The 18,372-nt window shown below is 41.5% G+C and overlaps 1 protein-coding gene across 3 annotated transcripts in view; it reads right to left on the bottom strand.

The window, feature by feature from the left end:
- The window catches only part of LOC139406845 (serine/threonine-protein kinase TAO2-like), a 49,188-nt gene extending 34,581 nt beyond the window's left edge, over window positions 1–14,607 (bottom strand). For all 3 annotated transcript variants that reach the window (XM_071149925.1, XM_071149927.1, XM_071149926.1), the window contains exon 1: window positions 14,168–14,607. The gene's annotated coding sequence lies outside the window, so the exon portion shown is untranslated. The remainder of the gene's footprint in view (window positions 1–14,167) is intronic.
- Window positions 14,608–18,372: the final 3,765 nt, after the last annotated feature.

The following is an 18,372-nucleotide window of genomic DNA, read 5'->3' as shown; positions in this document are numbered from 1 at the left end:
TGACTTTTTTGTACAGCTTTGACATTGCTACTTTATTTTTGACATGCAAAGACCCAAACGGCATTCCATAGTATGTATGTTGTGAAAATAATAGCAAGGATGCGATTACTGTGTAATTCCGGTAGGGCAACATCAGAAAAATAGCGCACTTGGTAGTGTTAGAGGTCGACCGATTATATTTTTTCAACGCTGATACAGATTATTGGAGGACCAAAAAAGCCGATACCGATTAAATCGGCTGATTATTATTTTTTATGTATTTGTAATAATGAGAATTACAACAATACTGAATTAAACACTTATTTGAACTTAATATAATACATCAATAAAATCAATTTAGACTCAAGTATATAATGAAACATGTTCAATTTGGTTTAAATAATGCAAAAACAAAGTGTTGGAGAAGAACGTAAAAGTGCAATATGTGGTATGTAAGAAAGCTAATGTTTCAGTTCCTTGCTCAGAACATGAGAACATATGAAAGCTGGTGGTTCCTTTTAACATGAGTCTTCAATATTCCCAGGTAAGAAGTTTTAGGTTGTAGTTATTATAGGACTATTTCCCTCTATACCATTTGTATTTCATGAACCTTTGACTATTGGTTGTTCTTATAGGCACTTTAGTATTGCCAGTGTAACAGTATAGCTTCCGTCCCTCTCCTCGCTGGGCTCGAACCAGGAACACAACGACAACAGCCACCCTCGAAGCAGCGTTACCCATGCAGAGCAAGGTAAACAACCACCCCAAGGCTCAGAGCGAGTGAAGTTTGAAACGCTATTAGCGCGAGCTAACTAGCCAGCCATTTCACTTCGGTTACACCAGCCTCATCTCGGGAGTTGATAGGTTTGAAGTCATAAACAGCGCAATGCTTGACGCACAACGAAGAGCTGCTGGCAAAACACACGAAAGTGCTGTTTGAATGAATGTTTACACGCCTGCTTCTGCCTACCACCGCTCAGTCAGATACAAGTATGCTCAGTCAGATTATATGCAACACAGGATACGCTAGATAATATCTAGTAATATCATCAACCATGTGTAGTTAACTAGTGATTATGATTGATTGTTTTTTTATAAGATAAGTTTAATGCTAGCTAGCAACTTACCTTGGCTTACTGCATTTGCGTAACAGGCAGTCTCCTTGGAGTGCAACGAGAGAGAGGCAGGTCGTTATTGCGTTGGACTAGTTAACTATAAGGTGCTCGACCAGTCGCCGAAAGCCAACATCACCCACGACAGAGAACGGTTGATTGTCAAGGGCAATGAATTCCATTATCTTGGCGTTAATGGATTTCACCTTTGAGTTGTCTCGCTGAAATTTTGTTACTCTTTCAAATGACTGCTTGACTTGTTGACTACTCGATCCACACAGACATTGTGGGGTAGTTTAGGAATGCTGTATTGCAAGTGTAGCGCAAAATGTACGTAGCGTCATTACGTCATGTACCTTCGTTATATAGGTATACACGTCAGATAAACAAAGAAATAGGCACACCTATATGCTTAATTTAGATTTATTAATGTGTTAACTTTAGTTGCTCTACAAACGTTGGGCTATACGTTTTGATGTTTAATACATGGTAAGGCTGCATGATGCGACTAACGATGATTTGAAAAAAGTTGCTTGAAAGGCATGAGCTCTGCTTTGTTTTTTTTTGCGCAGGCTACACACCCACACACACTTCAGTCTCATTCACAATTTGACAAGAACTTGATCATGCTTCAAATTTCCTGGCGGCATCCCCTTTGTGTGGCTGCAATGCACCCTAAGAAAATCCATGCCTTTTGTGGCCAGTGTGCCCTTGGCCTGGAGTGCTGCGTTGTAACCTTGGCCTGGAGTGCTGCGCGCTCCGAAGCACCTCTCACTCACATTGCTCTCCATCACATGGTGGAGTCTTTCTCATAGGCTACAAGTGAAGACAGACCCATTGAATATGCAACTGAGCGTGCCCTTATCTAATTCCGAGGTGCATATTGAAGATATTGGAAGAACTGTCCACATTTACTTTTCATCAACCAACAAGATGAGGAGGCCTAATGAACAGCAAAAGCACTAGACTGTCAATCTACTATCCCCCACAGTACAAAAGAAGACCTATTATATGCTGTGCAAGAAATAAAAAATATTCCAAACAGTCTTGCACAGTTGTGGGATGCGATAGATTTCAAATTAATACAACCACTAGTAGGGTTGGAAGACTTCCAGGAAATTTTCCATGGGAAGTTAAGCCCGGGAATTTTGGGAATGTTGCTTAACTTCTCTAGGATAGGGGGCAGCATTTGAAATTTTGAATGAAAAGCATGCCCAAATTAAACTACCTTCTACTCAGGCCCAGAAGATAGGATATGCATATAATTAGTAGATTTGGATAGAAAACTCTAAAGTTTCCAAAACTGTTAAAATAATGTGAGTATAACAGAACTGATTTGGCAGGCAAAAAGCTGAGAAAAATCCATTCAGGAAGTAGTTTATTTTTTGGTTTTGTAGTTTTCTATCCAATGCCATTACAGTATCCATTGACTTAGGACTCAAATTGCCTTCCACTAGATGTCAACAGTCTATAGAAATCGTTTCAGGCTTGTATTCTGAAAAATGAGGGAGTAAGAGCAGTCTGAATGAGTGGACCCTGCCGTGTCACAGAGCTTTTTCCATGCGCGTGACCAGAGAGAGTGCCTTTCTTGTTTACCTTTTATATTGACGACGTTATTGTCCGGTTGAAATATTATCGATTATTTAGGCTAAAAACAACCTGAGGATTGAATATAAACATTGTTTGACATGTTTCTATGAACTTTACGGATACAATTAGGATTTTTGTGTCTGCCTGTTGCGACTGCGTTTGAGCCTGTGGATTACTGAAGAAAATTCTAACAAAACTGAGGTTTTCGGATATAAAGAGAGACTTTATCGAACAAAAGGAACATTTGAATAAATTAATGTCTTCTGAGTGCAAACATATGAAGATCATCAAAGGTAAGTGATTAATTTTCTCTCTATTTCTGACTTGTGTAACTCTTTTACTTGGCTGGTTACTGTTTGTAATGATTTGTCTGCTGGGCTATGTTCTTAAATAATTGTAAGGTATGCTTTCGCCGTAAAGCATTTTTTAAATCTGACACTGTGGTTGGATTCACAAGAAGTTAATCTTTAAACCAATGTAAAATAGTTTTATATTTTCTGAAATGTAATAATTAGTATTTTTGTATTTGAATTTGGCGCTCTGCAATCTCACTGGATGTTGGCCAGGTGCGTCCCACATACCCTAGAGAGGTTAAATTCAACCTTTTTTTGTGGGAAACACAAGGCAATTCTAGATCTTGTGGCATATTTTGTTTAAACTACAACCAATTGAATGGAATTGCAAACCTCTGCATGTACAGTGCATTCTTCCATCACATGTGCAGCTGATTCTCAAGACCTTGCACACTAATGAGATGCTATTGAGCCCACACCACTAGTCAGACAAGGACTACATGCTTTCTGGTAAGTTTTGATTACAATACTGGGTGAATATAAGTTATATGACATACATGATTTTGTGTTAACTAGTAAATAGTAGCCTATAGAAAAGTGTGTTTAAATAATTTATAACAAGTTAACAATTTCTGCTAGTTAGTTTTTGCTACCATGTGGGTTTTTAGCCTGTTTCCATACAGGTTTCATTTTAAACATTTATCTTACAAAGCAGTTGTTTAATCTAACTGCTTAACCAATTATCTGTACATGGATTTTTTTTTTTTTTTTTTTACTCATTATTTTTCTAATCTTTACAGGAAAATGCCACAGGCACTATCTGATGTGTGGAGACATTTCACTGCAGCTAATGTAGAAGAAAAAGCTGTGTACATGTGCAAATACTGTGCCAAATCATATGTGAATAATTCAAAAAAGATGCAGAATCATCTGGTCAAGTGCATAAAGTTCCCTCAGCGCTCACAACAAGCAACCTCTGACAAAAGTCCATCTACTTCTATTCAAGGTGAAAATGATGAATCAGACACCTTATCGATAGCAACAGCTCATGGTCCTCCTGTGATCAGAAGTTTTTTTGACTCCATGGAGGAAGGTAGTCAGAGAAATGCTGATGAAGGTCTTGCTCGAGCTGTGTATGTAACTGGTTCACCTCTGATGCTCACAGGCAATGTGTATTGGAAGTGATTTCTGAATGTTCTTCGCCCAGCATACACCCCTCCAACCAGACATGCTTTATCTACTCATTTGCTGGATGCAGAGTTCAACAGAGTTCAAGTGAAGGTCAAGCAAATCATAGAGAAAGCAGACTATTGCAATCATCTCTGATGGGTGGTTAAATATTCGTGGGCAAGGAATAACTAACTACATCATCTCCACCCCTCAATCAGTATTCAACAAGAGCACAGACACAAGGGACAGACACACCGGTCTTTACATTGCAGATGAGCTCAAGGCAGTCAATGACCTTGGACCACAGAAGGTATTTGCATTGGGGACAGACAATGCTGCCAAACATGATGCTTGCTTGGTCTAAAGTGGAGGATTCCTAACCTCACATCACACCCATTGGCTGTGATGCTAATGCATTGAATCTGCTCCTCAAGGACACCATGGCACTGAAAACCATGGATACACTACAAGAGAGCCATGGAAATGTTTAGGTATGTGAAGGGTCATCAAGTTATAGCAGCAATCCACCTCACCAAGCAAAGTGAGAAGAATAAGAGCATAACGTTGAAGCTTCCCAGCAACACCCGTTGGAGTGGTGTTGTCATCATGTTTGACAGTCTCTCCAAGAAATGGCCATATCACAGTCTGCCGATATGGACAGCCACATCAAGAGGATCCTCCTGGATGATGTATTTTGGGAGAGAGTGGTAAGCAGCCTGAAACCTATAGCAGTAGCCATTGCCCAGATTGAGGGAAACAATGCCATCCTGTTTGATGTTCAGACTAATGGTCGACCGATTATGATTTTTCAACGCCGATACCGATTATTGGAGGACAAAAAGGGCGATACCGATTAATCGGCCGATTTTCAGATTTATATATATATATATATATATAGTACACATTTGTGTGTGTATGTGTGTGTATATATACATACAGTGCCTTGCGAAAGTATTCGCCCCCCTTGAACTTTGCGACCTTTTGCCATATTTCAGGCTTCAAACATAAAGATATAAAACTGTATTTTTTGTGAAGAATCAACAAGTGGGACATAATCATGAAGTGGAACGACATTTATTGGATATTTCAAACTTTTTTAACAAATCAAAAACTGAAAAATTGGGCGTGCAAAATTATTCAGCCCCCTTAAGTTAATACTTTGTAGCGTCACCTTTTGCTGCGATTACAGCAGTAAGTCGCTTGGGGTATGTCTATCAGTTTTGCACATCGAGAGACTGACATTTTTTCCCATTCCTCCTTGCAAAACAGCTCGAGCTCTGTGAGGTTGGATGGAGAGCATTTGTGAACAGCAGTTTTCAGTTCTTTCCACAGATTCAGAAATACGAGCCTTAGGTCAAATCCGGAAACTATCACCTCGAAAACAAAACGTTTATTCCGTTCAGTATTTTATCTAACGGGTGGCATCCATGAGTCGAAATATTCCTGTTACATTGCACAACCTTCAATGTTATGTCATAATTACGTAAAATTCTGGCAAATTAGTTCGCAAAGAGCCAGGCGGCCCAAACTGTTGCATATACCCTGACTCTGCATGCAATGAATGCAAGAGAAGTGACACAATTTCACCTGGTTAATATTGCCTGCTAACCTGGATTTATTTTAGCTAAATGTGCAGGTTTTAAAAAATATACTTTGATTGATTTTAAGAAAGGCATTGATGTTTATGGTAAAGTACACATTGGTGCAACGACAGTCGTTGATTGTTTTTTATAAGATAAATGTAATGCTAGCTAGCAACTTACCTTGGCTTACTGCATTCGCGTAACAGGCGGGCTCCTCGTGAGGCAGGTGGTTAGAGCGTTGGACTAGTTAACTGTAAGGTTGCAAGATTGAATCCTCCGAGCTGACAAGGTAAAAATCTGTCGTTCTGCCTCGTTCCTAGGCCGTCATTGAAAATAAGAATGTGTTCTTAACTGACTTGCCTAGTTAAATAAAGACTAAATAAAAGGTGAAAAAAAATAATATCGGCAAAATCGGCGCCCAAAAATACCGATTTCCGATTGTTATGAAAACTTGAAATCGGCCCTAATTAATCGGACATTCCGATTAATCGGTCGACCTCTAGTTCAGACTCTGCTTGCAGATGTAAGAGAAGAAATCCGTACTGCCCTGCCCACTTCACTACTGCTCCAAGCAGAGCAAATTGCAGTTCTGAAATACATCAAAAAGCGTGAAGACTTTTGCCTGAAGCCCTACACACTGCAGTGTACATGTTGGACCTCAGGTATGCTGGCAAGAGCATCATGTCTGGTGCAGAGAAGTCATCACTACCGTGTCTCGCCACCTTGGCCTGGATGAGGGCAAGGTTCTTGGCAGTCTGGCAAAGTACACTTCCAAGCAAGGGCTTTGGGATGGAGATGCAATATGACAATTGTGCCAACATATCTCATCAGCCACCTGGTGGAAAGGACTTTGTGGATCTGAGGCTCTTTCCCCCTCCAAATCCCAGCCGCCTCAGAGCGCAACTGGTCCTTTTTTGGGAACACACACAGCACGCAACAGGCTGACCAATACAAGGGTTGAAAAATTGGTGGCCATCTGGGCAAATTTGAGGCTTTTTGGACCTGACAACAAGCCATCCTCAACAAGGTTGGAAAGTGACACTGAAGATGAGGCCTCAAAGTCTGATATTCAAGAGGTGGACATTGAGGAGGTCAAGGGAGAAAACATGGAAGCCTGAGAGGAAGACAACCAAAGCCTTAGTTTCTAGACTACCATTTTACAGATGTTGAAAATGTATTTGGGAGATGCGATGGGATCACTGGGGATCATTCAATATTCCCTTTTGTTGTTCAGTGAAATCATCCCATGTGAAGAGTCAACTCATTTAATTAAAGTTCTGCTACCAACTGGTTGCTAAATTGTTTGTTTTTTCCTATTTGAAGGATTTAATAATTTGCAAATATGTCTACTTATAAGATAAAAGGTTTATGTTTGTCTCCATATGATATGGTAAACATGTCCAATGCAAAAAAACATTACATTTAAATGGCATTAATATTACTTTGCATATTTTTCCATTAATTCCCATATATTCCTGTTAATTCCGACAGAAAGTTACCATTCTGAATATTCCAAAATGTGGAACCCTAACCAATAGCATCAAAAATAAGCACAAATGTTCTATTAGCTGGAAAACCACATAATCAAAAGTGACCACAAATGCAATTATGCATGTAATGCTTTGATTATAAAAGGTGCATTTTTAAGGTGAAAATTATCTACCCCAAACTTTAAACTCACGCTCTGCTTATGCCAGTTAGGCCCTACACCCCTTGTAAAGGAAAACATAGGTCTATGGGTGCGACTATGATTCGAAAAAGTCGCACAAAAAAAGGCATTTATACATAATTTAAAAGTGATAGGCTAATATTGTCGCCCATCAGACTATTGTTGATTTAAAAATGTCTTTACATTTACTAAATAAAAAATAAATAGTTGCAGTCAGAAGTTTACATACACTTAGGTTGGAGTCAATAAAACTCGCTTTTCAACCACTCCACAAATTTCTGGTTAACAAACTATAGTTTTGGAAAGTCGGTTAGGACATCTACTTCGTGCATGACACAAGTAATTTTTCCAACAATTGTTTACAGGCAGATTTCACTTATAATTCACTGTATAACAATTCCAGTCAAAAGTTTACATACATTAAGTTGACCGTGCCGTTAAACAGCTTGGAAAATTCCAGAAAATGTAGAAGCTTTAGAAGCTTCTGATAGGCTAATTGACATCATTTGAGTCAATTGGATATACCTATGGATATATCTCAAGGCCTACCTCTCAAACTCAGTGCCTCTTTGCTTGACATCATGGGAAAAATTAAAAGAAACCAACCAAAAAATTGTAGACCTCCACAAGTGCAGTTCATCCTTGGGAGCCATTTCCAAACACCTGAAGGTATCACATTCATCGGTACAAACAATAGTAAGCAAGTATAAACACCATGGGACTACGTAGCCGTCATACCGCTCAGGAAGGAGACGCGTTCTGTCTCTTAGAGATGAACGTACTTTGGTGCGAAAAGCGCAAATCAATCCCAGAACAGCAGCAAAAGGACCTTGTGCAGATGCTGGAGGAAACAAGTACAAAAGTATCTATATCCACACTAAAACAAGTCCTATATCGATACAACCTGAAAGGCCGCTCAGCAAGGAAGAAGCTGCCATAACAAAGCCAGACTACAGTTTGCAACTGCACATGGAGACATGCAGTACTTTTTGGATAAATGTCCTCTGAAATGTCCTCTGGTCTGATGAAACAAAAATAGAACTGTTTGGTCACAAAATAGATGGCTTCATGTGGATGGAAAATTATGTGGATATATTGAAGCAACATCTCAAGACATCAGTCAGGAAGTTAAAGCTTGGTCGCAAATGGGTCTTCCAAATGGACAATGACCCCATGCATACTTCCAAAGTTGTGACAAAATGGCTTAACGACAACAAAGTCAAGGTATTGGAGTGGCCATCACAAACCCTGACCTCAATCCTATAGAAAATGTGTGGGCAGAACTGAAAAAGCGTCTGCGAGCAAGGAGGCCTACAAACCTGACTCAGTTACACCAGCTCTGTCAGGAGAAATGGGCCAGAATTCACCAAACCTAATGTGGGAAGCTTGTGGAAGGCTACCCAAAATGTTTGACCCAAGTTAAACCATTTAAAAGGCAATGCTACCAAATACTAATTGAGTATGTAAACTTCTGACCCACTGGGAATGTGATGAAAGAAATAAAAGCTGAAATAGATAATTCTCTACTATTATTCTGACATTTCAAATTCTTAAAATAAAGTGGTGATGCTAACTGACCAAAGACAGGGAATGTTTACTAGGATCAAATGTCAGGAATTGTGGAAAAACTGAGTATAAATGTATTTGGCTGAGGTGTATGTAAACTTCTGACTTCAACTGTATGTATATGTGTGTGAAATTTGTTTGGATTTAGAATGGACCATTGTCATGCACCTGTCTCTAAACAGGGGCAGGGGGAAAAAATACATGTCATCTATGCACTTAAATAGCGAATGGAGAACGCTTTTCCCGTGGTTCATTTTCATGCCAGCCAGGTAGGCTAGACTCCTGTTGTAAAGATAAGCAATGTGCTTAATATTAGGAAAGTTCAGAAACAAATATAGTATGCCTAGCCTATAGAAAGCTGATGGGATCCACTTTTTTAGCGAGACCATCACTCTTTTCTCGCGCAATTGCATAGCCGTTAGCTCATGTTGCTCAACATTTCTCTCATGAAATATTTGATTAGATTTCTGAATACAGTTGCACTGACGTCAAAGTGATGAGGGACAATAGAGTGCTGAGTGACAGGCAGTTAGCAAGTTTGGTAGGCTACTAATGACCAGCCGCAGGATCAGAGCTAGTAGAAGCCTAATTACCGCGACTAAACGGTCACATGGTATTTGACTGCCTTCATGACCGCCGGTGAGTCGGTAACCATAACAGCCCTACGTCTAACCGGCCTCACAACCGCAGACCATGTGTAACCCCACCAGCCCAGGACCTCCACATCCGGATTCTTCACCTGCAGGATCATCTGAGGTCAGGAACCTGGACAGCTGATGAAACGGAGGAATATTTATGTATGTAATAAAGCCCTTGTGGGGGAAAACTCATTCTGATTGGCTGGGCCAACCCTTCCAGGCCCCCCACGGCTGCACCACTGCCCAGTCACGTGAAATCCATAGATGAGGGCCTAATTTATTTTAAATAGACTGAAGATCTTCTATGAACTAACTGTAAAATCTTTGAAATGGTTGTATATTGCGTTTAAATTGTTCGGTACATTATATAATTACTTAATTTTTATAAAATAAAAATTACATCATTCCCCCCACCCGTGTTAAACCTTCAATTATCTAAAAATGTGTCAACTCAGATTTTCATATTCGCATGTTGTAGCTTAGACCCTATTTTAAATCATCAGAATTTTGTTATGTGCCCACAATGGGTGGGTGTCATGTTATGACTGAAAAATTTACTAAAATGTGAATATAATTGAAATTTCAACTTTCAAAAATGGTACCACAAAGATGGTTGGAGGTTCACAGAGAATTTTGACTTGAAATGTAATCTGTCATTTTAAATGACACAGTCAATCTTCCATAGGAAACATATTGAAAACACAGAAATATAGACAAAGGGAATCTCAACATCAACTTTTCAGAGGAGACTGCGTGAATCAGTTCTTCATGTTCAAATTGCTGCAAAGAACCACTACTAAAGGACACCAATAATAAGTAGAGTCTTGCTTGGGCCAAGTAACACGACATTGAACCGGTGGAAATCTGTCCTTTGGTCTGATGAGCCCAAACTAGAGGTCGACCCATAATCGGCATGGCCGATTAATTAGGGCCGATTTCAAGTTCACACAACAAATCGGTAATCTGCCTTTTTGGATGCCGATTACGGGCGATTACATTGCAATCCACGAGGAAACTGTGGCAGGCTGACCACCTGTTACGCGAGTGCAGCGTCAAAAGGACCTTGTGTCTGCAAGGAGCCAAGGTAAATTGCTAGCTAGCATTAAACTTATCTTATAAAAAAACAATAAATCTTCACATAATCACTAGTTAACCTAGTAATATCATCAACCACATGTAGTTAACTAGCTTGTCCTGCGTTGCATATAATCAATGCGTTGCCTATTAATTTATCATCGAACCACAGTCTACTTCAACTTCGCCCAACGGGTGATGATTTAACAAAAGTGCTTTGCCGAAAAAAGTACAATCTTTGCACAAATGTACCTAACCATAAACATCAATGCCTTTCTTAAAATCAATACACAGAAGTATATATATTTTTTTACCTGCATATTTAGTTAAAATAAATTCATGTTAGCAGGCAATATTTAACAGCACAGCGCTGTTTATGACTTCAAGCCTATCATCTCCCGAGATTAGGCTGGCAATACTAAAGTGCCTATAAGAACATCCAATAGTCAAAGGTATATACAAATAGAAATGTTATAGAAAGAAATAGTCGACGCGTCATAATTCCTATAATAACTACAACCTAAAACTCCTTAACTGGGAATATTGAAGAAATGGGAATATTGAACCACCAGCTTTCATATGTTCTGAGCAAGGAACTTAAACATTAGCTTTTTTACATGGCACATATTGCACTTTTACTTTCTTCTCCAACACTGTGTTTTTGCATTATTTAAACCAAATTGAACAGGTTGCATTATTTATTTGAGACTAAATAGATTTTATGAATTATATTAAGTTAAAATAAAAAAGTGTTCATTCAGTATTGTTGTAGTTGTCATTATACATCAGCATTGGCTTTTTTTGGTCCTCCAATAATTGGTATCTATGTTAAAAAATCCTAATCAGTTGACCTCTGAGATTTTTGGTTCCAACCACTGTGTATTTGTGAGACGCGGAGTAGGTGAACGGATGATCTCCACATGTGTGGTTCCCACTGTGAAGCATGGAGGTGGTGGTGTCATGGTGCTTTGCTGGTGACAGTGTCAGTGATTTACTTAGAAATCTGCAGCGATAAGCCATCCCTTCTGGGACAATCATTTGTTTCTCAACAGGACAATGACCCAACACACCTCCAGGCTGTGTAAGGGCTATTTGACCAAGGAGCGTGATGGAGTACTGCATCAGATCACCCAGCCTCCACCCAATTGAGATGGTCTGGGTTGAGTTGGACCGCAGAGTGAAGGAAAAGCAGCCAACAAGTCCTCATTATATGTGGGAACTCCTCCAAGACTGTTGGAAAAGCATTCCAGGTGAAGCTGGTTGAGAGAATGCCAAGAGTGTATGAAGCTGTCATCAAGGCAAAGGGTGAGTACTTGAAGAATCTAAAATATATTTTGATTTGTTTAACACTTTTTTGGTTACTACATGATTCCATGTGTTATTTCATAGTTTTGATGTCTTCACTATTATTATACAATGTAGAACACAGTAAAAATAGAAATCATTGAATGAGGTGTAAACTTGACTGGTACTGTATATTTTTTAAACAAATATTACAATAGTTTTACAACCATGTTTGTAAGCTTTTAAAATTACAGACAACTCAGCTGTTCATCTTATCCAGTGATGAAGACATCGATGTCTCATGGTATGGTGGAGTATGCAAAATGGGTCAACTTTGAGCAGCTTTATCTCCTGAATGTTTTGGCATTCAGGTCCAAAAAGTAACTTTCTAACCATATCTTCCACTGGCAAACATGTATAGAAAGTTAAGTTTGAATCAAAAGGGATGCTGTCAAAAAGTGATTGAATTCAAATGGATTTACCCGGCACCTATATTTCCCATTCATTCAAGATCGATATTTGACCTGCAGATAGCGGACAAATTGAGATTTTGATGATGAACTATCCCGTTAAACAACCAAGTCCCTATTCAAACACTCGTCAAATGCCACCTCCTTCCTCCCTCCCTCAAAATAATAATTGATCTCACATGGTTGTATAGGTGCGAGCATGGCCTTCCACCTACATGACACGTGAGATCAGTGATTAGCTTATTTCAAGAAATAAAGAAAGTTTGATGCCCAAGTCTTGGTTTTGAGTGTGACCGCTGGAGAGAAAAGAGCAGAGCTAACGTAACCAGCTCCAGTGATTCAGTCTGGAGTGAATGCATCAAGACATCGCCCCTGGGCCCCCACTGGGTTTGGGATGCTCTCTTTAAAGCAAACCTTTAAAATAATGTGTGTGAGACAAGTGTTTGTGAGTGTGCATGCGTGTGTGTGTAGAGGGGTGGGGTGTGTGTGGAAAGGACATGCCATGTCTGTACATTATATGGACTTTATAGAAATCCAGTGAACCAAACCCACCGCTTTAGAGTAAAATACTAAATATGCTACGCTCTGTTACACAATAACAGTCGATTGGGGCTCAATTCGAGACTCATGTTAGCACAGAAGAACTACATCTTGATCTAGTTAACTGCGATGTCATCAGTGGCTGCACTGAGCATATCACTGATAGGTGTTGTCAAGTAATAAACACCAGGGAGATATTGAGCTGTTGTGAATTCATGGCCTATATTTTTGGTTTGGAATTGATCCAATTCTTCAATGTTACACTAATTTCCATTCCCTATTTCCCCCCATTTTGTTATAGTATGTATTCACCGTTTTTACAGCGTGATGTGAATCATAGTAAAGTAGGAAGCTAGTAGCTAAACTGTGGGTAAATGAACATGGGGGACCGTGCATCGAAATCTGCTCTAGCCATGTAGCTAGAGGAACTAATTCTGGAAGAAAGGAATTGGGTCATGGAATGCTTGGCTACAATAAAACCATAATGTGTCGTTCACTTATTTCTATGGTGTCATGGCATGTAATGGGTCTTGAGTGACAGATGGGGTTCAAACCCGGGTCTCGCCCTAGGTTGAGGATGGGATATATTTTCAACTAGGACCTTGGCTTGGCCTCGCAAGGCATTTAATTTGTATTTAACTAGGCAAGTCAGTTAAGAATACATTATAATATACAATGAGTCTCACTCACTTTCAACTTTGTTAAACTACACGTGTACAAGTCAGTGTATGCTCAAATAAGTGTGGTCATTTAGAAAACTATCTAGCTAGTTATCCATATTAGACAATGGCATAGGATGGTACTGTAAAGAAACAGGCAAGGTGCAGGTCTCGAACCATCGGCCTTCTAGCCGGAAGTCCAGCGCTCAATCGACTGTGCCCCAAAAGCATGCTCAAGCGGCAGGGTCGATATCCGCGCTTATAAACCCAGGGTCGTTTCAATACATTTTTGGGCTCAAGCATGTCACTGTCAGCTGACTTAAGTTTAGCATGATGGCTAATTAGCTATCGATGGATGTCTGCAAACACCATACAGTCGTTAGTTTAGCAAGCTAGTTAGCTGGTTAGCTAGCTAGCTGGCCAGTCAATTGATAGGTAACCTATTCCGATGCTAAATACAAGCGAAGGCCAGAATCGCAAACTGGCTAAATAGCGCTAACGAGCTAGCCATCATTGTTGACAATAAATTGCAACACTTACCACGGCTTGTTATGATCCCGCTCTAGCTACGAAAAAAAATAATTATCCAATAATAGTAACGTTAGTGGTGGTCTCTTCAATGGAGCATCTCAAATCGACGTACGATGCATTGTCATCGATTTCCTTCTCACATACATCCGATGATTAATTTGATTTATTCTCAATGTCCCAGGCTGGCAATCGGTAGGGCTGAGCATAAGCTATCTCGCCTAGCTAGCTGTCTGACTAGCTACTTAATCCGTACCGAACTGGTTAGCCAGTTAGCTTAGCTGGCTAACTACTAGCTAACGTTAGCTGTATACGGGGTGCGGCTGGTCTTCTTCCACCTCACCTGCTCCCTTTCCTTTCATATCGTATTGTATCACTACATCCGTCTTTCCGTCAAGTCTCTACAGTGTCTAATATGCTTCTCCCCGTCAGTGTTTTTCTGTCTCACCCCCTTTTTTTGTTCAGAAAAACCAAGATGGCTGTGAATGGGGCGGGAGCGGAAACCGGAAGTAAGGCGCATGGTTGTCAAATATTTGTATAACAAAATCTTATTGTTCTATCTATGTGGGTGGCTTCTTCTTATTCGTTTCCGTTTCCGGCGCACTAGACGCTGTAATGCGTATTGCTGCCTTTCTCAAGCTGGAGAGTGAAATATACACCCGTAGGTGCAGGCAGGTGGACTAAAGAAACCCCAACAACTTGCTATTTCTTCCACCCATCCCAATGACCACTCTACTGCTTGTATCTCAGCAGAGAAGAATGATACCCTGTCAGACAGCCGCCTCCACTGGTGTATCTGAAACCGGGGAACATGCACCCCAAACCCTGCTGTCCCACTGCCTGGATCCTTTCAAATCAAATCAAATGTTATTGGTCACATACACATGGTTAGCAGATGTTAATGTGTGTGGCGAAATGCCTGTGCTTCTAATCAAATCCAATTTTATTAGTCACATGCACCGAATACAACAGGTTACAGTGAAATGTTTACTTACGAGATCCTAACCGACAGCGCAGTTTAAAAAAAATACAGGTAAGAATAAGAGATAAAAGTAACAAGAAATTAAAGAGAAACAGTAAAAAATAACAATATTTACAGGGGAGTGCCGGTTAGTTGAGGTAGTATGTACATGTAGGTAGAGTAAATTAAAGTGACTATGCATAGATGACAACAGAGTGGCAGTGGTGTGGAGAAGGGGGGGGGGGGCAATGTGAATAGTCTGGGTAGCCATTTGACTAGATGTTCAGGAGTCTTATGGCTTGGGGATAGAAGCCTACTGGGCCGTTCGCACTACCTTCTGTAGTGCCTTGCGGTCGGAGGACGAGCAGTTGCAATACCAAGCAGTGATGCAAGCATACCAAGCAGTGATGGTGCAGCTGTAGAACCTTTTGAGGATCTGAGGACCCATCCCAAATCTTTTTCAGTCTCCTGTTTTGTCGTGCCCGCTTCATGACTGTCATGGTGTGATTGGACCATGTTAGTTTGTTGGTGATGTGGACACCAAGAAACTTGAAGCTCTCAACCTGCTCCAGTGCAGCCCCGTCGATGAGATTGGGGGCGTGTTCAGTCCTCTTTTTCCTGTAGTCCACAATCATCTCCTTTGTCTTGATCACGTTGAGGGAGAGGTTATTATCCTGGCACCACACGGCCAGGTTTCTGACCTACTCCTTATAGGCTGTCTCGTTAATGTCGATGATCAGGCTGATGTGTCATCGGCAAATGTAATGATGGTGTTGGAGTCGTGCCTGGCTGTGAAATTATGAGTGAACGGGGAGTACAGGAGGGGGCTGAGCTCGCACCCCTGAGGGGACTAATAAAATTTGATTTGATTAGAAGCACAAGCATTTCGCCACACACATTAACATCTGCTAACCATGTGTATGTGACCAATAACATTTGATTTGATTTGAAAGGATCCAGGCAGTGGGACAGCAGGGTTTGGGATGCATGTTCCCCGGTTTCAGATATCCCAGTTTGAGGCGGCTGTCTGACGGGGCGTCATTCTTCTCTGCTGAGATACAAGCAGTAGAGTGGTCATTGGGATGGGTGGAAGAAGTGGGGTCTAAAAGGGTAATTTTGTGTTGAAACTCTGCTGCTAGTCTGGTTGCGCCCACAGCATCACTCCCATTCCACAGGCGCTCTCATTTGTTAACTTCTGTAACCGTAAAATATTTGGTTTCATGCATGTTAACATTAGAAGCCTCCTCCCTAAGTTTGTTTTATTCACTGCTTTAGCACACTCCGCAAACCCGGATGTCTTAGCCATGTCTGAATCCTGGCTTAGGAAGGCCACCAAAAATCCTGACATTTCCATCCCCAACTACAACTTTTTCCGACAAGATAGAACTGCCAAAGGGGGCGGAGTTGCAATCTACTGCAGAGATAGCCTGCAAAGTTCTGTAATACTATCCAGGTCTGTGCCCGAACAATTCGAGCTTCTACTTTTAAAAATCCACCTATCCAGAAACAAGTATTTTACTGTTGCCGCCTGCTACCGACCCCCCTCAGCTCCCAGCTGTGCCCTGGACACCATTTGTGAATTGATTGCCCCCCATCTACCTTCAGAGTTCGTACTGTTAGGTGACCTAAACTGGGACATGCTTAACACCCCGGCCATCCTACAATCTAAGCTAGATGCCCTCAATCTCACACAAATCATCAAGGAACCTACCAGGTACAACCCTAAATCTGTAACCAATTGCACCCTCTTAGATATCATCCGGAACAACCTGCCCTCTAAATACACCTCTGCTGTCTTCAACCAGGATCTCAGCGATCACTGCCTCATTGCCTGCGTGAGTACTGGGTCCGCGGTCAAATGGCCACCCCTCATCACTGTCAAACGCTCCCTAAAACACTTCAGCGAGCAGGCCTTTCTAATTGACCTGGCCCGGGTATCCTGTCATAAATATGTGAGAGAAGGTACTGTAAGGATGTGGCCTGGTGCAGGAGATGCGGCAAGCATTTTCATTGTGTCTTGTTTGTGTCATGTCGTCAATGTGCGTGAATTTGTCTGTCCATCGTGTCCGTCGTCTGTTATCTGTTTAGTCTGTTTTCCCCTCCCTTGTTTTCACTGCTTGGCCAGCTCCCCACCTCAAGATGGTTGGTGTTTTACTACATTGCATGCTATTGTAAATAACCTGTTGTAATATTGTTTTAAATTTCTTGCAGACATTGGCTATGAAGTTGGTAAGTTGATTGGTAAGTATATGGCATATGTATCTGTCTTGTATTCAAAGTATAATGACACAATGTGAGACCCAGATGCAGACAAAGGAGGCAGACGGTTAGAGTCTCTGATATTTATTGAACAACGGGGGACAGGCAGGAGGCAGGTCGAGGACCTGCAAGAGTTCATAACCAGGTCAGAGTCCAAACGGTACAGGGCGGCAGGCAGGCTCAAGGTCAGGGGCAGGCAGAATGGTCAGGCAGGCGGGCTCAGTGTCAGGGGAGGCAAATGGTCAGAACCGGGAGGACTAGAAAAGAGAGACTAGGAAAAACAGGTGCTTGGAAAAATGCTGGTTGACTTGGCAAGACAAGACTAACTGGCAACAAGCAAACAGAGAACACTGAGGGTAATAGGGAAGCTGGGTGACACCAAGTGAAACAGATCAGGGTGTGACAGGACCCCCCCCCCCCCCAGGGGCACCACCTGGCTTTCAATATGTGCGCGTACCTGGTCGACCAGGGTGCCAGCGATGAGAGCCGGGTCCAGGATGTCCTTAGCGGGGAACCAGCACCTCTCCAACGGGCCATAACACTACCAGTCAACCAGGTACTGGAAAACCCTGACCCGTGATCGAACACTCAGGAGGCATCTCACAGTGTACGCAGAATGACCATTGATGACAAAGGGAGGGGGGGCCTGGAAACAGAAGACAAAGGGATGTGAGAAAGTAGGGTGTATACGGAGGGTACATGGTAACAGAAGACAAACAGCAGTGGAACTAAGGACTCTGGAGATGGGGAAGGGACCAATGAAATGGGGGGAAAGTTTACGGGAGTCCCGTGTTGATAGCCATACCCACTGCCCAAGACGATAGCAAGGATCTGGAGTCCGGCGGCGGTCCGCTTGTCGACAATACCTGGAATTGGTCTTGAGACCATGAGCTGGGCCGTCTCTTTGTTTGAGGGTAGTTTGAGGAGAGGAATTAAATGGGCGGCTTTGGAAAACCAATCCACTACCGTCAGGATGACGATGTTGCCATCCGACGGA

This window comes from Oncorhynchus clarkii, chromosome 4 (assembly GCF_045791955.1).
Source record: "Oncorhynchus clarkii lewisi isolate Uvic-CL-2024 chromosome 4, UVic_Ocla_1.0, whole genome shotgun sequence".
Lineage (NCBI taxonomy): Eukaryota > Metazoa > Chordata > Actinopteri > Salmoniformes > Salmonidae > Oncorhynchus > Oncorhynchus clarkii.
The sequence above is the reverse complement of the archived record's forward strand: the minus strand, read 5'-3'. Positions and strand labels throughout refer to the sequence as shown.